This window comes from Dysidea avara, chromosome 6 (assembly GCF_963678975.1).
Source record: "Dysidea avara chromosome 6, odDysAvar1.4, whole genome shotgun sequence".
Lineage (NCBI taxonomy): Eukaryota > Metazoa > Porifera > Demospongiae > Dictyoceratida > Dysideidae > Dysidea > Dysidea avara.
In genome coordinates this window covers 29249126-29255377 of record NC_089277.1, presented here as the reverse complement: position 1 = coordinate 29255377, position 6252 = coordinate 29249126, and the positions used below count along the sequence as shown (strand labels likewise).

General features: G+C 38.6%; 1 pseudogene; it reads left to right on the top strand.

Moving 5' to 3' along the window:
• The first annotated feature begins 4202 nt into the window (after positions 1–4202).
• On the top strand, positions 4203–5752 carry LOC136258807 (arylsulfatase J pseudogene; annotated as a pseudogene).
• The last annotated feature ends 500 nt before the right edge of the window (positions 5753–6252 follow it).

Here is a 6252-nt window from a genome sequence, read left to right as displayed (position 1 = left end):
ATCCAGAACATTAGGAGAAACCTAAGCAATTGTTCTGTATACACAAGTGAAAGAAGCATCACATTCAGCAATGATCAGACCACAACTGGAATTTGCTTCAATAGTATAGGATCCTATTATAACAATGACGTTGAAACTATTCAAAGAAGAGCAGTAAGATGAGTGTTGAAAGATTACAGTAGATACTTTCAGTTACTTCCATGCTCCAACATCTCTCCTGACCTGAACTTCAAACTCAATGTAAGATATCAAGACTGCAGATATTATACAAAGAACTTCACAACCAATTATCTTTCAATGACCTGAGATACCAGGCAATATTATTGGTACCATTTCATACTCCCTACAATATCTACAACAGTTTACCAAAAAGTATTTTCTCCAGAACAGCTGAATACTGGAACTATTTACCACAATTCCTACCTGATCTAAATGATTTTGACTCATTTTCAGTTTAATATTTCTAATTACTGTAGTAATGTACATGTATGATTTCTTTATTTCCTGAACAAATCAGCAGTCCTGGCTGCTGAGTAGAGTAATATTAAATAAATAAATAGAGAGTTAAGCTACGAAACAAGTCACTCTGTAAAGAGTTCAGATATAAACAAAACATCCTGTGGAAAGTACTATATTAGCAAAAGTACTACACTGTTTGATGTATTAAAATTGAATCCCACAATCACAGCTCACTTGGTTCTCTATATAAGAGAAGGGTATAACAACTAAAGATTTTGCCGATTAGGTAGGTCTGCATGGTAGATTAGAACATATTAGTTGTACTACAAGTGCTTGTGCTTTTGCCTGTATATACACAGTTTCCCTCGGGCCTGCGGCCCTCAGGCACATGCGTATATACCAGGCAAAGCACTCGTTCCTGTGGTATAACTATTACATATACCACTTTCACACCTCACTTCAAAGGGAAGAGAAGGTGTATAAGTGGTATAATAGCACTGCTATCAGTACTCAGGAATGCATTAACGAAAAATGGAGGTAGTATATGCAAGTTATATCCCTTCTAGGAGGGATATCCCTTCTAGGAGGGATATAACTTGCCTCCTATTCTCATTAATGCATTCCAAGCGTTCTCAAAAATCATCCGATTTTTTTTATAAAACTGTGTGATGACTTCTGCTTTAATATAGTGATGCTTCACAGGATCGATAGTGGGTTTTAGTTTTGTAATGTAATTCACTAAGCCAAAGCATAGATAATAGACTTGGAGAAGAAGATAGTTTGTTGTTTTACTTTTTATTGAACAAAGTAGGTCACAGGTTAGTTTATAGTGCTGTTGTGATTGCATTCTAGTCATGCATGTGGCGATGGCCGGACACTGGGCGTAGCGGTTACTTGCCATCAGTGTAAACGTATTCACTAGTTTAGTTTTTTCATGGCTAGTAAAGTAAGTACTTTACTGCATTTGAATTGTCTTTATATCACTGTTTTGACACCTGGTGCAATGTCACACACACGTAGTGACTGGGCATGTTGCTTAATTGACTAGGCCATTATTAACAGTGCTGTAAACACATTCATTGTTAAGTTTCATTATGAGCTGCTCAGCTCACATTTGGGCTTCCTGTGTTTAATTGCGTACCCATGCACCGATCTATACACTCATGTTGATATGCTTACATTTGGCCTCTCAGCAGCGTGTTGTCATTGCTCTTACGACATTTAATTATCCACAATCAAAATTCACCTCACAGTAAGAAGAAAAAGATGAAGCAGATTTTAAATCTTTAACTAATTCAGATTTTATCAGTAAATGTACAAATTATACATATAATACATACAGTTATTACATGTCAATTATTCTCTATGGATAACTTGTTTGCAGCTGATCTCTCTACTGGGTAACTTGAAACGTAGCTGAACTCTATACAGGGCGATTTGCTTGTAGATGAACTCTCTACAGGATTCACTCTACAAGGTGACTTCTTCTAGCTGAACTACTCGCGAAACATTCCTGCAATTTCTCACACTTGTTGGTGAGTCACCCAAGTGGAATATATTAGTTTTAACATAGGCATTTGTGATTTGCCTGAAATATATACACTTGCACTTGCGTCCTGTGGGCCCTTGTGCTCATGCATGTATTCAGGAAAATCACTCATGCCCATGTTACAACTACTACATTATACATTATGCTGAGGATTGCAATTTTCCTCAGTTTTATTGCAAGAAAGTCACATGATATACAGGGGCGGATCCAGGAGCTAGCAGGGGGAGGGGCACAAACAGGCTGAGTTGTAGATTGTTGGGGAAAGCCAGATTCTCTTGTCAGTTGCTGCATTTGAAGCAGCAAATAATCACCACTTTGTAGTGTCTCACTGTTGATTTTTGACATTTTGGCTTTTGCAGATGGTTGTGGAGTCTTAAAAGCTGTGTAAAAAGCAATGAATCTCTTAAACAGCAACACGATAATTATTTTAGAGGCACTCAGTACGTACGAAAGTTATTTCACAGCTAGTTTGATTTTGGTTTGCTTTGATTTCAGGTGAATTTGTAATAAATGTTACTAAAATATGCATATAGTTTTCATGAGTCAATTGATCTAGCCCTGACATAAAGTTTAGTATTTTAATCAGAAGTATGGGGGGAGGGAGAGGGAGGGGATTTGCCCCAAATGCCCCATCCTGGATCCACCATTGCTAGTCTATATATTCTGACAATTATCATGTTACCACTGTTTGAACACAGTTTTAACTTGAAGCTAATCCTAACATATTACACTGTTATTACTACTTTACAGTGTCCAGCACTGAAGGTCTATATACAGCGACCTGTGCTTCAGCCTTTAAGTTGCTTGATGCATAGGACTTAAAACATTTGATATGACTAATAACATGAAACAGAAAAGTGGGCCAAAGAAAGGAAAAATCCTTCCAACACCAGGATTTGAACTGCAGGCCACCCGATGTCTAGTCAGTTGTCACACTCTAAGGTTTCTGACTACAAGCAGCATAATAAGAAAGACAGTAACATGAAAATAAATTACACCATAATAAGTATAATGTTTACTAATGTTTTGTATTTTGCATGGGTACTGATCAATTGCAAGAATCAAAAGTAGGGAGCAGAAAGTGGTTCAAAGCTACTCCGATAAGAAATCACCCAGTGTTATTCATCTTACACGTCAACCCACTAGAGAATAGCGTTGTTGTATGTGGTATATTCGGGTGTTTCCTAAACTTGTGCGCATGCGCAAATTTATAACTGTCCACACTATGACAAAAAAAAGTTATTTCTGACAGCAAATAAATTACTTCCATGATAAAGTGCACCCACGGTCCCATTACTGCGACATTATATATTCAACATTAACAATACAAGGGCGTGGTAAGTCGCTATAGGCGTGGCTATTTGGTTACGTAATAGCATTCCATCTATCTTGTTACGCGTTAATTAATTGAAAATGTTGAGAAAGATCGTTTCTCTTTTTCTCTTGGTTTCTTTGATACAACGCAATGACGCTGCAAAGCCTAACATATTGATGTTCGTCATTGATGATTTGGGATGGAACACACCAGTTACTATCTTCCAAACGCCATCCTTTATAAATGATGGGCTCTCATTGCTCTTCTAGGAAATAGCTATAGCGTCCGAAAGCTCATGGTGGTCGATAATACCTAAGCTGCTCTATGCATGAAATTTACAAGGAGGAAACACCCCTTGACCGCCTGGCAGACTCCTGTAAGCGTTCGAGCCCGTTTGAACGTTAATCGAATGGCTGCAGATTCGAGGCTTCCCAGGTCCAGACGTGGATTTTTTTTCTCCTTCCTCCACCTTTTAAAACACACTTTCTGTAACAACTTTAAACAGGCTGTAGGACCAGGTGTCCTACCATGGGGCGAGGGATTTTAATTACGCCGATTACGTATGGTCCTACAGACCTTCACTGTAAAATCCTTAATAAAATAAATAAATAAATAATTCCGTTCCGTAGAATAAACCCATCTAGCTATATGATGTAGCTACCTCGGGCATAGAAGAAGGGATACCCTAGAAGAAGGAGAACGGAACACAATATTAGTATACTAAGTCCAGGTGCATTTTGCTGTTGCAATTGTGGAGTATGCTCATCAAGGGCGTGGCATTGTAGCCAATTTAAAACTCGCGTGTTAATGTGGGCGTGGCTACTTGATTACGTAATATCATTCCATATAAAAATTATCTCTTGTCACGTGTTTAGCGCGATGTTGAAGAAGATTGTATCGCTTGTTCTCTTGGTTTCCTTGATACAACGCTATGATGCTGCAAAGCCTAACATATTGATGTTCGTCATCGATGATTTGGGATGGAACGATACAAGCTACCAAGGATCCGAGATTAAAACACCAGCCATCGACAAGTTTGCAAACGAAGGAATTCGATTGCAGCAATACTATGTCCAGCGAGTATGCTCTCCAACGAGATCTGCTATAATGGCTGGTCGTTATCCTTATCACATGGGATTAGCACACAAAGTAATAGGAGATGGACATCCTTTTGGCATGCCATTAAACCAAACTACTATCGCAAACGAGTTGAAAAAAGGTGGCTATTCCACTCATGCTGTAGGCAAGTGGGATCTTGGTATGCACAAATGGGAATACACTCCAACATACAGGGGGTTTGATAGTTTCTATGGATACTACAATGCTGCTGAAGACTACTATGAACATACGGTTGGACGTTGGATTGACTTCAGGAACAATACAAAACCAGTTACTGACCAAAATGGAACTTACAGTACCTTCTTGTTTACTAAAGCTGTTGAGCAAATTATTGCCAAACATGATAGTGACAAAGGGCCTTTCTTCATTTATGCTGCATACCAGTCTGTGCATACTCCACTGGAAGCACCTGAAAATTACATTAATGACCCTGTTTGCCGATCAATACCCTACAGTAACAGATCTGTGCATTGTGGTATGTTACGAGCTGCCGATGAAGGAATTGCCAACATTACTATGAAACTGCAAAAAATGAATATACTAGATGATACAATAATTATATTCACCACAGACAATGGAGGACAGCCAGCATTTGGTAGTAGTAACTGGCCTTTAAGGGGTGGCAAGCATTCTGTATTTGAAGGAGGTGTCCGTGGTTTAGGATTTGTATGGGGTTCAAAGTTACCAAAACTGAATTATAATAATCATCAATTACTTCATGCAACCGACTGGCTACCAACAATAGTAGAAGGTATTGCAGGATTAGAACTTGACAGAAACAAATGGAAATTAGATGGATACAATGTATGGCCAGCTATCACACAAAACACTCAAACACCTCGTAAAGAGTTATTGATTAACCTAGATCCTCCACGACCACAGGAAAAGTATATGGGTCAGGCAGCCATACGAATTGGAGAATGGAAGCTTATCACTGGTCTGCCTAACTGCAGCTTAGCTCCAGTAAGAGTAGGAGACATATGCCCTGATGGTTGGGTACACTTGAATGGAACAATAGAAATATCGCCATATACACCATCATTCACATGGCTATTTAACATAAAAGAAGATCCCAATGAAAGGAACAATGTCGCAGACCAACATCCTGATATAGTTCGACAGTTAAAAGAGAGGATAGAGTTTTACAATTCTACACATATTAAGCAACTAGACCCTCCAGGTGATCCCAATGCTAATCCTGCTAATTTTGGCGGAGTGTGGACCCCTTGGTTAGATTGACAGCTGTAGCATCTGTGTAGCTTCTGTCTTCTGTGAATTATAAATAAGTTTACTGTTAAACGAATTATGTATTTGCTGTGTATATACCTGCACATATCTGTTTTCACTCAACTCCTGCGCTGCTATGTACTGATAGCATAGTCAGCTAGCTACATGTACACTGTACAGTATATTACTATCTAATCAAAAACAGCCAAGCTATAAAAAAGGTGTGGCCCCTAAAAGGCCATGGTGAAAAAAAATGTAAAATCCAAAGCTACAACCAATAAATGGGTGTGATGGTAGGTTAATGGTAAAAAATTTAATAATGACAATTCATGTGAATTTGTGTTTCAGCACCAAATTCACCTGAATTGTTGTTGTTAAAACTTTTACCATTAACCTACCATCACAGTGATTTCTTGGCCGCCACGTGCACCTTGGATTTCACATCTTTTTTCACCATGGCTGCACATTTTTTACAGCTTGGCTGTTTTTGATTAGATACCACTTCTTTTTGTATTTGTATACCCCAAAGCCGGCCATAGGCTGGCTTTGGGGCTTTTTTAACCCATCTTTTTCTTTACCACAG